General features: G+C 42.6%; 1 protein-coding gene across 8 annotated transcripts in view; it reads left to right on the forward strand.

Annotated features, from left to right (window-relative positions):
* Positions 1 to 17,966, forward strand: part of sytl5 (synaptotagmin-like 5) — a 262,548-nt gene continuing 244,582 nt past the window's right edge. For 4 of the 8 annotated variants that reach the window (XM_041211617.1, XM_041211625.1, XM_041211624.1 and 1 more), the window contains exon 1: positions 8 to 193. The gene's annotated coding sequence lies outside the window, so the exon portion shown is untranslated. Of the gene's footprint in view, positions 194 to 395; positions 495 to 10,178; positions 10,271 to 17,966 lie in introns of those variants that run through there. The other 4 variants (XM_041211620.1, XM_041211623.1, XM_041211619.1 and 1 more) reach the window with 3 other exon arrangements.

Below are 17,966 nucleotides of genomic sequence, written 5' to 3' on the forward strand. Positions count from 1 at the left end.
CTTTTAAGGTTGAGATCTCCAGCACTCGGGAGGTTAGTGTTCAGACCAGTGTGAAAGCAGGAACACGGAAGAGGAATAAAAGCAATCGGCAGCTGTTTCAGTTTAACCCCCAAGATCTCCGTCACTGCCATCAGAGCAAAAACAGAGGGCTAGATCCAGTCGCCGTGCCTCGCTACATGCACTGCGTTAGAAGGTAAGCCATCTATCTACATGGAAACTGGGCAGGAACTGATGCATACATACAGTAGTGTAATCAGTTCTTGCACAACACGTATTGGATCGACCCAGTTCATTCAGGGTGTGGAACTAAGTGTGAGAGAAAGCAGAGGCACCATGATGATCCCTGTTTCCTTGCCATCACAGACAACATTGATACGAGTGACAGTAGTGGCAGGATTACGTGATAAACCTTCTACGTTGAGCTGGAGGTTGAGAAATTCGGAATAGCTGGATTTTGGACCATAGTAAAACGTGTACGGATCTAGATCTGTTAGGTACTCTGGCGGTAGACATGATTCCTTTTTATTTTGAAAGTATAGTCTGTGGTCAGGGCTGTTGTGAAGAAAAACGTGAGTTGGTGTTAGGATGTTGCCTGAATTTTGTATACATTGCAGCAGCGTTTCCTGGGCAGCTGGTGAGTCCGTCTAGTGGAGGAAGACAGGGAGGTGCAGTAGCATCCTGTAACACTTTGTCAATGCCCGTTCCATTGAGTCCTCTTAGGCTTTCCCGTCTGTTTGAACGTGGCTATTTGTTTACTTAGTTGCTTGATAACCGATATTGCTAAATAAATCACAGAACAAAATTCAGAACTCGCCAAAGGAACTGAGCCAGAACCCTTACCGTCTGAGAGCGGTGAGGGAGCTTTGACGTTTTACCACTGGCGTTACGCCGCTCCCATTGCCGCTTCTCAGTGAGTTTTCCTGCTATAGTTTTTCTTACTGTTGTTTCGGATTTTCTCCTGCCTATATAAACAGTACAGATGAATCGGCTGCGAATCTGCTTCAATGTTATTTTCCTTTAAAATTCTATCCGCAGTGAATTGAGTTTTAAGGTTACATGGTTAAACTAATGTATCCAGGGAATAAAAGCAATAAAAAAAGTTGGAAATATACAGAAAGCTTCATAACACCCGTAAAAAGAATAAGTCAGATAGATTGATGGTTTTGGGCGCAGACCCTTGGTGAGAACATCCCAATGGTCCTTTCCCTTTCCAGACATTGATGGACTGACAATGTACAGGCAGTTTTCCCTCGATTAGCACTCCAAGTGTGTTCCTGAAAAACAGTGTGCTAAATGAAAACATTACTAAACGAAAACAATCACTTTCCCATTCAGAAGCATACCAGGAGGGTTATGATCCTAACATGTAATTTTTAGATTATAAACCTATTGGCTGCCTTGAAACTAACTAGCCCAAAAATTGTCTTTCTACTTACCTGTCAGCCTCAGCTTCCTGCCTCCCGTTTGTCACTTCCCACTTGCTGCTCCTAACCCGACCCCCTCATTCCCTCCTGCTCAATACCTCTCCCAGCCCCTTCGCTGCCTCCCATTTGCTGCTTCCTGCTTGCCCCTCTCCCGACCCCTCACTACCCCCCCCCCATCTCACTGCCTCGTCCCTGAGTCCTCACTAAAAGCGAAGGCTTAAGAAAGGGGGAGTGCACAGGAGGCAATGAGGGGGTTGGGATAGGGTCATGAGCAGGAACTGGCAAGTGGGAGGGAGTGATGGGGTTGGGATGGGGCAGTGAGCAGGGAATGGCGAGCAGAAAGCAGTGAACAGGAGGGAGCGAGGGGTTTGGGAGAGGTGGTGAGTGGGAGGGAGTTAGGGTTCAGGAGAGGTGGTGAGCAGGAGGGAGTTAGTGTTCGGGAGAAGTGGCGACAGGAAGGAGTTAGGGTTCAGGGAGGTGGCGAGCAGGAGGGAGTTAGGGTTCAGGAGAGGTGGCGAGGGGGAGGGAGTTAGGGTTTGGGATAGGTGGCGAGGGAGAGGGAGTTAGGTTTCAGGAGAGGTGGCGAGGGGGAGGGAGTTAGGGTTTGGGAGAGGTGGCGAGAGGGAGGGATTTAGGATTCGGGAGAGGTGGCGAAGGGGAGGGAGTTAGGGTTTGGTGGAGGTGGCGAGGGGGAGGGAGTTAGGTTTCAGGAGAGGTGGCGAAGGGGAGGGAGTTAGGTTTCGGGAGAGGTGGCGAGGGGGAGGGAGTTAGGTTTCGGGAGAGGTGGCGAGGGGGAGGGAGTTAGGTTTCGGGAGAGGTGGCGAGGGGGAGGGAGTTAGGATTCGGGAGAGGTGGCGAAGGGGAGGGAGTTAGGATTCGGGAGAGGTGGCGAGGGGGAGGGAGTTAGGATTCGGGAGAGGTGGTGAAGGGGAGGGAGTTAGGGTTTGGTGGAGGTGGCGAGGGGGAGGGAGTTAGGTTTGGTGGAGGTGGCGAGGGGGAGGGAGTTAGGTTTCAGGAGAGGTGGTGAGAGGGAAAGAGTAAGGGGTCGGTTGAGGTGGCGAGCAAGGCAGTGGGAACAGTGTTTTAAGAAACAGACTGAGCATGCAACTGTGCCAAAACTAAAATGGAGGTCATGGCCAGTAATACTGTTCAGGTAAGTTCCCTAATTTACAAGCTGCGCTAAAACAAACATTAGTAGAATACGCTTTAAACACGGGATATCTATATTTTCAGCATTTTTACTTCAGATATCTGGTGTTTGCAGTTTTTAAAAATAGTTAATCCCCTCTATTACATGCAACACCAAAAAAGGATTTGCATTTATGCCACGCCTTTCCCGACCACTGGACATCAGGCATCCTAAAACACTTTGCAGCCAATGAAGTACTTCAGAAGTGTTGTCATTGCAGTAATGTAGGAAGCACAGTGCACAGTAAGATCAACAATGTGATAATGCCCAGGTAATCTGTCTTTGTATTGTTGATTGAGTGTTAAATATTGGCCAGGGCATCAGGGATAACTCCCCCATTCCTCTTCATCATGGGATCTTTTACATCCATCCGAGCAGGCAGATGGGGCCTCAATTTAACATCTCATTAAAAGACAGCACCTCCAATAGTGCAGCGCTCTCTCAGTACTGCACCAGAGTGTCAGCCTTGATTTTTGTGTTCAACTTCTGGAATAGGACTTGAATCTACTATCTTCTGATTCAGAGGCAAGAATGCTAGCCACTGAACCACAGCTGACACATTAACAAAATGGCAACAGTGTTCTTTATAAGTAAGATGTTATATGAAACAATGTAAGATTACATTGAGCTAGCTCTAAGAATGTGCTATAGATCTGATTACTCTAGAAAGCTATTTTTAAAAAAAGATTAATGCCATAACAATGTACACCAGTATGTGGTTGTAGTGATGTATCAGGTACATATGTCTCAGGGCACTCAATCTCGTCGTTACTGAGAATGCAATGATGGAACACAGTTTACAGTGAGCAGGTAGAAATTTTCTTAGCAGATGCTGGCTTTCTCTGCATTTGGGCTTCTGCATACAAAAGAGAGTTTTAGGTTCTTGAGAGAATTTTACATGGAGTAGAAATGGAGCGTGAAGCTTCACTGCTGGTGTTCCCTATGGATTTCTCTGATTGGTAGAGTATGTTATGGTCCAGCTGCAGCAATTGTTGTTTTTCTGACACACAGTTTAATTTTCAGCGCTAGTTCAATTTATATCATTAACACACCTAAAATCTATTGCAAAGGCAATTCCATTATCTTGTGATCCCATTAGGGAGCCGGCTGTATGGATTGGTGAATCAAGACTATAATGCCATCAACCCATTTCACACGTGCAATCACTAGGAATACACCTTCCTTACTGGGAATCCAGGATTGCTGAACAACCCCCACTGTTTGCACTTTCATGCTGGTTTTAATGAGAAAAATAGCCCAGTGGGATGAAACATGTCTGTTTGAAAACAGAAACTGGGGAGAGAAGACAAAGGTGAATAATCTTAATATTTGAGCAGGATCAGTCATGAGTGAAATTAGAAAGCACTTTTCAACACAAAGGGTAGTGGAAATCTATAACTGCACCCCCAAATGTGTGTGGTGCTGTTCAATAGAAATGTGTTAAAATAATCTGGGTCCAGATTATCAAAGGATATGGATCAAAAATGGTGGAATGGATTTATGATCTACTCCTGTTCCAATGAGGCAGACAGCATATCAGTTAGCACCTGAGAGAAAAGGGATAGGTCAAAATTAACTGGGTGGTGCAGTGTAACAATTTGGGCCTTGAAGTTTTACATCAACGATGATATGATCATGTTCTGATGAAAGGTCATCGACCTGAGGTGTTGAATTTGTTTCTATCTCCATGAATGCTGCCTGGCTATTGAGTGTTTCCAGCATTTTCTGTTTTAGTTTCAGATTTCCAGCATCCACAGTACTTAGCTTTTGTATGTTGTGATCATATTAACATTACTTGTGTAAATGCAAACCTGATGACAGATGCAATTTACTTGCATGCTATATACTTTTATCTTGACATTCATTTTTTTGTATATAATTATTGTAATGGTAAACACAATGTTAGGTTTATCTCTCTGATGCTGAATTAATCCACCTATTTACCAACTAAGCTGTTCCTTCATTAACAAAATCTCCATGTTTGCTGATATTAATGAGACAAATCCCAGTGTTTACTGACAGTCAAAATGTGGCAAAAATCAATTTTTCCTTTAAAATTTTTAATATAGTGTTACTTGGGGGAATTTGTTCCATATTAAAAGGTCAAGTTCTTTCCTGTCATCTTTGAAAATAGAGATAGTGGCTCTGTTTAATAGCAATATCACACATTAGTTCAAGATATGATAGTCCATGTCAGGGAAAAGAAAGCCACATAGGAACATTGAGTTGACAGTAATTCTCTTGGTAAACAGAAGAAAATACTTCCAAATATATAGTACCTTTCACCTCCTTTGAATGTTACAAAGTACATAACAGCCAACATTGTACTTTTGAAATGTGTTACTGTTGTAATGTAGATGAAAACAGCAGCTAGTTTGCATACAGTAGGGTTTCACAACCAGCCATGAGATAAATGGTTAAACAATCTGTTTGAATGGCATTGGTTGAGAGGCACTAGGAGGATTATCCTGCTCTGGAATGGGGTTTGAACTCATTACCTACTGATTCTGACACAAGGGTGCTTCTGACTCATGGCAGAATACTTCACTGAATTTACTGCTTCCTTCATTGCCCTATAATTTGCTGCTCAAAATAACAGAGCGGTTAATGTTTCATTTGAAAAATTAAGGATTATGACACATTTTTGTGTCAATGTTTTACTAATTACATTGTTATGGTTTAATGGCAATTACGTGGTTAAGCAGGTTATGGGTATTTTTATACCTATTAATGGGGATAGCTGGGAAACACTTTGGGGGATGTTGGGGGTTGGGGTTGGGGGGAAGTAGTGTTCCCTGTGAACTAAGTCAATAAACTCTCCAGCAAAGAAAACTGCTGTGTCTTAATTTTAACTTCACCAACCGACATGGATCCATTGGTAGCAGAGGATGGTTGACCTAATGGTGAAGATTGGAAACTAAGATTCCTTTTCAGGCAGGGTATGATTTTCCACCATTGTTCTGTAAAGCTGAACCTTATGACCAACTGAAGAATTAAGTGGATATATGGACACGGGTTACGTCCTTATCAAAGAAAAAGCAAGGTGAGGCTTTAGCACCTTTGCTTCCCACCAGCAGCAGGATCAGGTGCAAAGTACCTTCAAAACTAGAGGCTTTTCGTTTGGACATTGAGGAAGGTTTGGATAATGTCTTAAAATTTATGGACAAAATTTATGAGAAAGATAACCTGTTAAAAGCATATGAGGCATGGTCAGACTTTGATAAATTTAGAAGGATGGATGGTTATTCCATAGAAGAATATATCATGGAATTTAAAAGGTCATATACATGGTTCCATAAATTCTCTTTGGAGATCCCTGATTCAGTGCTTGCCTTCGAATTGTTGCATTGTGTTGAAGTATCGAACGTGGATAGGCTCCTGGCCTTGACCGGAGTTGATTCTCAGAATGAGATATACTTTTGGAACAGATGTCTGAAGCTTTAGAAAAATTTGAGGGGAATCATTTATTTCTAGCCACTGTCATAGCAGCAAGGGAACATACAGCGAAAACAAAAAACATGTAGGATTCGATGCTGACAGCCTTTCGAAACCACTTTGATATGGGGTACAAGCATCAATACGAAAGAAGAACCACAAACAAAGGAATGAGGATGGAGACCATTCTGGCAGCTCTAACAGATGACGGGAAAATGATAGGAGGCTGAACCCCAGGAATAACCAAGGAATTGTCAACAGATGTTTCAGATGTGACTTGAAATATTATACTGTGGTGAACTGTCCAAAATGGAAGAACAGGGTATTTGAAATAACACGTGACAAGGAAGAATTGGAAGGGGCAGATGATACTGATCAGTTAGAAGGAATTGTACTGGTCACCAGATGGTTTAGCCCAGTGATGGGTGTTCATTTGCCGGATTCATTCAATTGTGCTGAAATAGATAGTGGGTGTACATCCACAGTATGTGGAGTGAATTGGTTAGAGTGCTGCCTGGATCCTCTAAATAGTAAAGACCGAAGTGAGATTAAGGAATATGAAAGATCTACTCACTTCAGGTTAGGGGACAATAACACATTAAAGTCACTAAACAGAATGGTGATTCCACGTAACATAGTCGGTGTAAATCATTTTATCGAGACAGATGTACCATCCAGTCAAATACCCTTACTATTGAGTAAGCCACCTCTGAAAAAGGCTCAAATGAAATTAGATATGGAACAAGATAAGGCAATTCTTTTTAGGAAATTTGTCAATTTAGAGTTTACGCAATTGGGACATTAGTGTACCCTGTTAACAAGACCTAACATTTTGGATCACAATGTTAAAGAAGTGTTGATGACATCAGGGGGTAGGAGTTTAAAGGAAAAAAGGCAAATAGTTTTAAAACTACAGTAGCAATTTGCCCTTCCATCTTGTCATAGGTTAAAAATTCTACTCGAGGATGCAGGCCTAATGGATGATGAATACATTGAACTTATCGAAGTGACCAGGGAGAAATGCAATATATGTAGAAGATTAACCATCACGGCCCATAATGAGTCTCCCAGTAACAAGGGACTTTAATAAAGTTGTAGCAACGGACTTGAAGGTGTGGGATAAGAATAAAAACATTTTTCTCTTGCTCTTTGTGGACATGGTGGAAGGTCCGAGGAATACTCTGGTACAAAATTTCAACACTCGGAGTCCAGATGCAACATTCAAGTGGTCCCTTTATTACGTATGCGGGGAACAAAAGCTGGGCAATCCAGGTGCTTCTCCACCGAGGATTAAATGAGCACAGTTTATATATCTTTATCAGTTACAACTTAATGGTATTAGTTAGACAAAGGCCACAGCACAATGACACCCGCCCCCCAACCCCACCGTGGGCTGATAATTGTGTTCCTGTACAGTAATTGCAGTGCAGAGACTAAGCATTGTCCTTTTTGAAGATGGCTATCAGACGGTGCGAAATGGCCTTCCCCATTTCTTGATTGAGTTATCCTGTGTCTCCCATTTCCCAATTGCAAACTTACAGCTGAGCCCTTTGTACAAGTTTATAGATTTCATGTAAGGCTGCGACTGTCTGTGTATGCTTTGGTGCCTTAGCTGCTGGTCCTGGCTAGCACCTTAAAATAAATCCAAATTTCCTGCATCTTCAGTCCCCCCTTTTGAGTGCATAACCTTTAGGTTAAGCTAGCCAATTAATCTGTGTCCGATGATCTTCCTAATGTCCGAGACTTCTGTCTTTCCGGTGGTGCATGGCCACCAAGACGGGAGACTGGGACCCTACTACATTAATATTGTGTCCTGTCCCAGCAGCCGTTGTTGTTCTTTTAACATTATTTTTACCCTATGTCTAAAGGCTTTCTTCTTACAGGTGTGACATGCTGTAATTCTCCACGCAATGCTAACACTAGCTGCACAGCGACGAGTATATGAGAGATTATTCTTACCCAGGAGTATATCCACATTCAGCCCCCAGTCCCACACTTGCTCCCACCATGTCAGATCTGTCAATTGCTCTTCCATATCATTGATTAGCCTTTTAAACTCCGCCTGTAACACGTAACACTGTTTCATCACCTTTCGTAAGTCACCTTTAATCTTTGTCAGGCTTTTGCAAAGGTGGGAAGGTGGGGAATTGGGGCCTGCTTAGGTTCCTCATACTGTTCCAGGGTATCGTGGAGTGTGTCGGAGGTGTTGACTGAGACCTGACCCCTTTGTTGGACGTACACCATTCGCGTGTGTCCGATGGTAACTGGGAGCCGGGGTTTAAAGCAGAAGTTGGGGGTGGTGATGTTGCAGTGTAGGCTCCCGTACATGTATGACTGCTCAGTAGTTGTCACACAGTATTCTCCCTTTCCCTTGTATCCTGAGCGGGTATGATGGTTTTCTCTGTTGGTAATTTCTAACATACAACCCTCTGTTCAGTTGTACCCACATTTGTCCAGCCACCCCAGTTCCGACTGGATGGGGGCAAATCGTGAGGCTGCCTTTCCTCCTGCACCTGCTCAGTGATACCCCTTGTATGCCCTCGTTTTTGTGCATGGCATGCATGTCTATGGGGTAGTACCGGAGGGAGTCATTGTCTCGGATTAACCCAATGTTGGTACTGAGGGTGCGGGCCCATGTCTGCTGTGACTGAGGGGATTGCCCATACCATGCCTATCACATTCATTTGGTTTGTGGAGCACTTCTAAATCACCGGATACATCCTGGTCACTCCTTTCAAAGTACAGGCTTCAATGACACCTAGGTTCTTAGCCATCCCCTGCAACCGGGTACTGTTGATCCAGCCCGGTACCTCCCCACTTTGGATCTGGGCCAGATTGTGTCTTAATTGCCCAATCATCCACTGGCTGTGAGCGTGGCACAACTGGCTTTTTTGTGTGCTGTCCTCTTGTCGTTCTTGCCTTTCTATTAATTGGTTGGTGGTTTTATCATGGGTCTCTATAATGTGTATGCTTTCCAATAGAGATGCCACACTCTTGACCCCTAAGGCTGCTGCCATTTCTCCGCCGTTCGCTGTTCTTATGAGTAGCTGCCTCATGATCCCTTTAAGATTCGTGACCTCAGAGTTGATTCCTTGAATGTCAAGAGAGTTTACCAGGGAAGACCTTGTGTTCACCCCTGTCAGTACATTGTTAACTAACCTTCTCTTCTGACAGTGGAAAGCAGCATGTCCCATGAATCCAGTGGCGCCCGTGGCATTGGCCGCCTTATTAATCACAGCCTTACTCAGTAATTTGTATAGTTTTTGTAGGGGCGCTTGGTTACCACAATACTCAGGCAGTTGTATACCCGCCAGGTTCACAATTACCAGTACAATTTCATGTTTAACATTATCATACAATAGTTCGCCGTCTAGGTACAGCAACAGTCCATTCTGTGGCCCCGGGGTCATGTCTGGGCAAGATCGTCTCTGTGATGTCATTGTGTCCTTGTGGGTGGTGTCGGTCTGGGGTCCACCGTTGTAGTCAACTCTGCATGTTTGGTCCCCAAGTTACCTGTCATTCCCAAGTCCTCCTCCCTGGGACAGTGACCCCAGTTGTTGTTATCCCGGGGTGTGACGGTAAATTGTGAAAAATCTCTCACACCTTGTATCTGGACCTGTGCCCCCTTCGCACATGTCCAGGGTCCGTCCGAACCATCACTGATCTAGAAATATATTGGGCCCTCATTTTTCCATCAGAGTTCCATTCCCATATGCGAGCTCTGCCTTAGGCACTCTCCATCGCTCATTCCAATGAATAGTTGCATAAGCCCAGTGCCACACTTGAAGAGCATTGACCTTTCCGTTGTGACATTCACACATCCTCTCACACAATATCCATCACTGACATTCTTGTAGTATAAGGCCATACCAGCCACTGCTTCATAGTTTACGGTCTGTATGCAGGTGGCTGCTATAGCCAGGGCCCTGGTAATGATTATTGACACCCAGCTTTTTTACATCTTGGCATCGAAGTTACCCGGTTATTGTTATTTCTGTAATGAAGCATACTGCTGGTGATCACCAGGGGTTAGGTTGTCTATAAGAGGCAGCTTTCTCCTTTTCACCCCTCCTTGTGCACAGCCCACGATGACCCTCCCTGTAGTTGAGGATTCCCCTTTTGTCTTTCAGATGGCCAGTCCTCCAGATCGGGAATGAATCCTAAACCACTTGGCTAACACAGTACGGACCGCTCATTGTCCGTTTTTCCCCCCCACTGCCCGGTAATTCAGTCTTTCTTACTTACATCATACCTTTTCAGTTGTGACCAGTGTTTCCACCTACCTTTTCCCTTCATATCAATGCAGGCACATGAATCGCTGGTCAAAATAATTTCGTACGGTCCAGTCCATTTAGGGGCAAAACCTGGTTGGCTAGGGGTGATTTGAACAAACACCATGTCTCCAACCTCAGCCGGTGGTGACGGGGGTCCCTCTTTTGTCCTCTCTGCTAAATCCCTGATAGCCTGTTGGTCCTTCATTTCTGTTGTAATTCCTTTAGCTGTCCATCCAATTGTTTAATATAGTTTTTAATTTTATCCCTGATGGGTCCTTTATCCCCGCTTCCAGTAGCTATGACCTCCTGGTCATTAACTAATAAAAGGGTTAATTCAATTGTCCTACTGGGGGTAGCCCTCAGTCATATCAATATGCTGTGATTGCCTTTCCAATAGCGTTTTTTAATGTGCATTTCATACATACTAACATTCCTGAGCTTTATGGATGGTAAGGTACATGAAATTTCTGTTTTACCCCGAGCAGCTCACACGTCTTTTTTTATAACACTGCCCATAAAATGTGTTCCTTGATCCGAATCCATCTGTAAAGGGATTCCCCACTTTGGTACTACTTCAAAAGTGAGGATCTTTGTGACCGTGGTGGGGAAAGCCTCCACCCATCTAGTCAACTGGTCGATTATGACCAGGTAGTATTTCTTTCCCCTGCTGTCAGGAAGCGGTCCTGTAAAATCTATCTGTAGGTTTTCCCATGGGCCCTTGGGGTGCAGCTGGTGTGATAGCTTTACTTTGATCGGTGCAAATGATGCATCTCTGACACTACTTGGCTATATCCCTGCCAATGCCAGTCCACCACCAGTTCTGAAGCAGTCTACTGAGCGTACTGCCCCTTCCGCTGTGGTCTGATTCATGATACAGTTTCAACAGGGTGTATTGTCTACAATTCGGGGCCATTTTGCTGTCCTGTGGTAGAATCTTGTTTCCCTGACTGATCTCGTGTCCTAAGTACCTAACCAGTGTTTGCCCTACTTGCACCTTTTTGGGGCTTATCTTAAATCCAGCATTTTTCAGTGTCCTTAAGACTACCAAGAGGGCTCCGATGTGGACCCTTTCTGATTCTGATGCTATTAGGATATCATCTACATATTATAAATTGTACTGTTGTAAGACTCTACGTCGCACTAACTCAGCTTCTCACTCATGACCCGATGGAAGACGTTCGGGCTGTTGTGGAATCCCTGTGGGAACCTCACCCATGTATACTGTCTCCCTCCCACTGTGAAAGCGAATTTATCTTGGGATTCCTGGTCTGGTGGTATCGACCAAAATCTATTGACTACATCTAAAACTGTAAGTATTTTATGTTCGGGTTTTTACAATTAAAGCACACCTCGAGTTTAGGGACAGCTATTGCAGTGGCCACCATTTCAGTGGGGACTGTAACCTCCACTGCCCACACCTTTTATCTTAGTTTTCCCTATGTGGTTATCTACGCCGGTGGCCCATCTTTCTAGTTCATCATACGTGTTCTTGTCTACTAGCCCGGTGTTTAGGATTGCCTGGTGGGCCAGGCTAAGGCCATCCTTGTACAATTGCATAAACTGTACATCGTCTCGGTTCGGCACAGCACCTGCACCCCCGTAGTTACAATATGCCTCAAACTTCCGATTGTCATATTCATGGACACCCTCGCCCCTTTCTTGTTTTACTCCAGTCGCTATATTCCAATTAACTGGGGCTTGCCCTAAGACTTGTGCTATTTCGGCTCGGAAATCGGCTTACTGCTGTGCCTGGTCTGCCTGGTTGTCCGGGCACCAGGGGCACATATTCTATCTTAATTGGGGCCATGGGATATGTGGGTGGTGATTCCCAACCCAATTTCTGTTGTTCCTCATATCCTGCTGTCTGTTCCACCAGCCAATCTACATTATCTGCGTATTGTGGAGCTGCTGGTAGCTGTGTTAAAGCTGGCAAAACTGACATGAGATATTTTGGCTGTACTAGCTCTTCATGTTGGGATTTGTTGGCCAATATTCTGTTTACTTTCTTACTTAACTCTACATGTTGTCTTAACATTAGGATCCATGCTTTATCATCTTTGTCTTTTTTTAGATTATCCCACCATTTTCTCTGATCAGTGGGTGAGTCAAATGAGTTCCAATTCTTTATTATTTTGCCTATCAATTTCTTATTTTGTCAGCTAAATGCTGTGTCAGGGATCCCTCTGATCCCTACTCGAGTTTGTCACTACTGGCCATCTCTGGGTAAGACGGTCGGGGTATAGTTGTTGTCAACAGTATGGTTCTTACCTTTGTCCTTTCTGACCAAACTCGTTACTTGCAACTAATACCGGATGTAATTATAACAATCTATAATACAAGTGTTTCTACCCCACCCTTACCACCCCTTGAGCCTAGGTTTTGGATACACGGGGCGCCTGACATTTCCTGGGTCCAGACAGTCAGATTTAGTATGAATAAAAATGTACTCACGCTGTGACTCGTCCCGGTTCCCCATCGGTGTCCTGTGTCCTTTGTACCTTGCTTGCAGCGCCAATTGAAAGTTTCGAGGAATGCTCTGGTACAAAGTTTCAACACTCGGAGACCAGATGTGGTTCCTTTATTACACAGGTGGTGAGCAAACACTGGTCAATCCAGGTGCTTCTCCACCGAGGTTCAAATGAGCAGAGTTTATATATCTTTTATTATCAGTTACAATTTAATGGTATTCATTAGACAAAGGCCACAGCCCTGGTGGGCTGATAATTGTGTTCTTGTACAGTAATTGCAGTGTAGAGACTGGGCATTGTCTTTTTTGAAGATGGCTATCAGACTGTGCGCAATGGCCTTCCCCATTTCTTGATTGAGTTATCCCGTATTCCCGCCCGTGTGTCTCCCATTTTCCAGTTGCAAACTTACACCTGAGCCCTTTGTACAAGTTTATAGCATTCATGTAAGGCTGCGACTGTCTGTGTATGCTTTGGTGCCTTAGCTGCTAGTCCTGGCTAGCACTTCAAAATAAATCCAAACTTTCTGCATCTTCAGTGGCAACTAGATTAAATTTGTCAACAGTAATATATAGTAAAGGTAAACAGATAATTGTGGACAAGATAATGGATAGGAACTGGACTGGGAACACCAGCTAAATTTCTAACTGACAATGGAGAGAGGAGTCTGCCAGTGATGAATTTGAAAGGATGTGTGAAGATATGAGCATAATAATGATGAACACAGCAGCGGAAAGTCCCTTTAGTAATGGGGTTTGTGAAAGAAATCACGCAGTAATTGATGAGATGCTTCACAAAATCTTAGCTGAGCAACTGAGCTGTAAGCTGACATCTGTCTTGTCCTGGGCAGCCCATGCAAAGGACTCACTTCAAATGGTTGGGGGCTACAGTCCCTTTGAAATAGTTAATGGGAGAAATGCAAAAATACCTTCAGCGATGAGAACATTCCCTGGCCTTCAAAGGGACTATGATTAGTTCAACTTTTTCTGAGCAATTGAATGCCCTGCATGCAGAGACAAAGGCCATCAGAAATAAATTTTAATCCAGGGCACATGGTATTTACAAAAGAAATGGGCAGAAAGAGTGGAAAGGCCTGCCTGATGAGGTAAATCTTCTGGCCATGGATTGGCAAAATGAGGTAAAGATGTGGAAGGCCAGAAAATGCGGTGTGAGTTCTGAAAGTGGACTGGGAAGTGGTCACTGCCCTGGGAAAAGACCACAGGCTTGTAAAGGGGCTCTGATTGTAGGAGAGATCATGTAGCAGTAGTCCAGAAAGAGATAGGAGAGTGATTAGATGTCATAGTTTGACAGAGCAAGGACCATAGAACAGGCTAGGAATGCCACTAGAAGTAGAAACCCTTATGATTGAGAAGTTTTTGTGGTTACAGACAAATTAGAAGATAAGTTGATAAACGATGCCAAACAAAGAGAGTTGGAAAAAATTTAGTTTATACACTGAAATACCAGGCAAGGGATAGCCAGCCTTATCACCATGGTGGATATGCACAGAAAAGGTACTTCTTGATGGCATATATAAGGTTAAAGCTAGACAGTAGCTCAGGCTTTCAAGGAAAGACTTTCAGGGTGGACTCGCCTTCTGCAGGAAAAGTGAGCTTGAAGATTTTCTTGGCTCTTTTAACAACATATTCCTGCGAATGTAAATTGATTGACATAAAAGCTGCATTTTTGAAATCACCTAAAGAAACTGGCGATATAGAAGGGAAATTAGAAATTGAACAAGTGAGTTTATGGGTTGAGTGATGCGTCAAGGCTATGGTATTTCTCGGTTAGGTCCATCCTGTTGAAAATGGGTTTCATTCAGTTAAAGGCAGACCCAGCAATGTTCTATTGGTATCACAAGGAGAAACTAGCAGGCATCTTTATAATGCATATCGATGATTTTCTGTGGGGAGGTTCTACAGAATTTGAGCAAAGGGTGATAGAAAAAATGAAGGAATTTAAGGTTGGGGGTCAGGCTTCCGGGCCTTTAAACATATTGAGTTAGACATTAAGCAGAATAAGCCGGGAGTGACCTTGAATCAACAGTCTTATATTCACAAAAAGAGGATCCTGCATCCAAGGATTTGTATTCAGACTAAACCTGATGCTAGCTGTGACGTGTTGGAACTGAGTGCAATGATAAAACATGCTACAGTTGAGGAAGTTATGAGAGCAAATAAAACATTAAAGAAATTAAATTCAGAGAAATGCACGCTCAAGTTTCCAGCTTTGGGTGAAATAGAAGATATGAGGTTAGTCATTTTTAGTGATGTATCATATGCCAATCTTCCAAATAGATATTCTAGTACAGCAGGGTTTATTATATTCTTGGTAGGAAAGTATAATAAATTTTGTCGATTAGCCTGGGAAGCGAAGAAAATGAAAAGGGTAGTTGAAAGCACCTTAGCTGCTGAAACACTAGTGTTAGTGGAAGCAATAGAGACTTATCTAATATACTGAAGAAAACTATACAAGGGGTAATTTGAGAAAAGTTTGCCCGTAAAATTCTATGTGGATTACTGTTCTCCTTGGGACAATGTTCATTTAACAAAGGGTGTCACTGAAAATAGGTTGAGGATTGATCTTGCTAGCACAAAGGATACATTGGAAAGAAAAGAGATTTCCAAAATAAAATGGGTGGTTGCAAGTCACCAATTGTCAGACTTTTTTATGAAGAGAGGTGCTTGCTCCAAGAAATTATTAGATGCACTGGAAGAGGGATGCCTTGTGTTTTAATGAGGATATGGATATTTTCTTTGATTGCTTTGTAATTATTTGTATATGGCCAAGAAGAAAATAAAATGTTTAAAGAAGTGGAAATATGAGATCTATTAATAGTTGGTTTAATATAACATGAGGCATAGAAATTGAAAAAATCCATTTAATTTATTTATTTTCATTTGGTTTGAAATATTGTTTTTGGATTTTCAAAAGTTTTAATTTAAAAGAAAAGAGGGGCATCTGTTAAATGTCTTATTTATTACATTGTTAAGGTTTAATAACAATTACATTGTTAAACAGGTGATGAGTATTTGTACACCTATAAATGGGAACATGTCCTTTTGATTTGATAATTTAGTTTATTTGGTTTTGCCAAAATAGTGTAAATGGGGATAGCTGGGATACTGGTGGAGGGAGTAGTGTTGATTGTGATTTAAGCCAATAATCTCTCTCCAGCAAAGAAAGCTGCTGTGTCTTACTTTTGACTTCAGCAACCAGCATGAATCTAGTTAACGTTTTGGAGCTCCTAAAGTTGATTTTGAGGAAGTTTGAGTAATTTGAAAGATTACTCGGTGTGTGCACATTGTATTCAGGTACATAGTAAGTCAGCATGGTACATAATTTGTAAAAAATGACACTGAAAGCATTTTTGGGGGCAAGGGGAGAATTCAATCCCAACAAAGAGGACTGTGTAATTATGAATGAAGGTTACACATTTGGCTAAAAATGAATAAAATGGGAGATGAAGATAAAGTAATTGTTTTCCTCATCATGTTGAAGCCAAATGCTTTTGAGGTGGTGTCTAAACAATGTTGCCTGCAAGGCCCCAGTATTACGGATGATTATGAAATTAATGAGCATCTGGACTCATTAGGACATGACTAAGAATGAGATTGCACTGAGAGTTGCATTCCATGAAAGGAAGCAGTTGCCAAGGGAGACTGCTGCAGATTAAAGAAACTCTCTCGTCAGTGTGGGTTTGGCGCGAAGTTAGTAATTAACCATAGAAACATGTTTTAGGAAGTCTAAAGAACAATAAAATCCAGGCCAAGTTTTTTTTATCAAAGGCAGTAAGCTGACCTGGAAGGAAGTCTGCGATGACACCACGGCCATAGAAATGGCAGAAAGAGAAAGTTGCGAATTCCAAGGGAGTTCTTTTCCAGAGTTGGTAAGGGAGGTCCACTGGATTTCAGTAAAATCCAGGCCACAGCAGCCAAGTTCACAGACTCCAAGTTGGAAATTTAGATCTTACTGTCGCCACAGTAGCAGCCAATCATTTAAATGCCCCCATTTCCTATCAAAGTGCTATGCCTGTGGGAAAGTCAGTCATATTCAGACGGCAGGCAGGAGTAGAGGAAACAGTAATGCTCCAGTTCTTGGTAAAGCACTGGGTCATGGTAGACCTAAATCTATTTTAGGTGTCTGGAAGTCCCCTAGTGCACATATGATAGATGTGAAAACAGAAGTTGATATTATCGAACAAGAAGATCAAGAGTTGTCCTCTGTCAGAGAGTAAGAAAAACAGTGCATAAGAAACTAAAATTAAAAAGGTTGATGATAAAATTCCAGTCAAAATGAAAGTCAGAGATTCACAACTTACTTTCATCGTTGATAAAACTGCAGCAGTGTCTGTTATCTCTGAAGGAGAGTACAAGAAATCCCTATGTCACATTCCCTTCTGTGAAACTGGCTAGTTGTTACAATCACAGCGTCCCAGTCTTAGGTGAAGCTAGTGTTAGAGTGGAATATGATGATAAATGAGTTATTATTTACCAATGGAATCAGTAGAAGGGAGCAAAGTTTCCCTAATGGAAAGGAATTGACTTAAGAAAATACGGTTAAACTATGCCAAATTATTTACAGTAGGGATCAGTAAGAGTATGCCTGACATTGAGGAAGTGCTAAAAGAGCACAGAGTAAACTTTGATCAAGGAGGACCAAATGATAAAACTAGTCATCTGTATGGTATTAAATCTCATAAGTCAGCAGATCGTGCTAATCTAGATGCTCTTCCAAGATTTCCCATGGAGTGACTCATTTCTAGCCACTGTGCTACCTGTGTATTACTTTACATACTCAAATGACATGCCAGTGCTTGCCAGATAAATTATTGAGGAAACGCCCAAGGATGTGAAGCTCAGTGTGATGTTCAGTAAAATGTTCAATTATGTCATGGATAGTTGGCCTAAAGTGTGATAATGGGAAATTGCAGGAATATTTCACATGTTGAAATGAACTGAGTGTAGATCAAAGCTGTCTGCTATGGAGTTTGACAGTCATTATTTTGTTAAGGTTTAGAAAGAGATTGTTACAGGAACTTCATCAAGAGCAACGGAGATAGATTAAATGAAAGCAGTAGCAAGAAGCTATTTTTGGTATCCAAAGGTAGATAGATATATTGAAGAGAAATGAGAAATGATTCAACTAAGGTTCCTTTCATTCCATGGTCAAACCCAAG

The sequence above is a fragment of the Carcharodon carcharias genome, chromosome 18, assembly GCF_017639515.1.
Source record: "Carcharodon carcharias isolate sCarCar2 chromosome 18, sCarCar2.pri, whole genome shotgun sequence".
Taxonomy (NCBI): Eukaryota; Metazoa; Chordata; class Chondrichthyes; order Lamniformes; family Lamnidae; genus Carcharodon; species Carcharodon carcharias.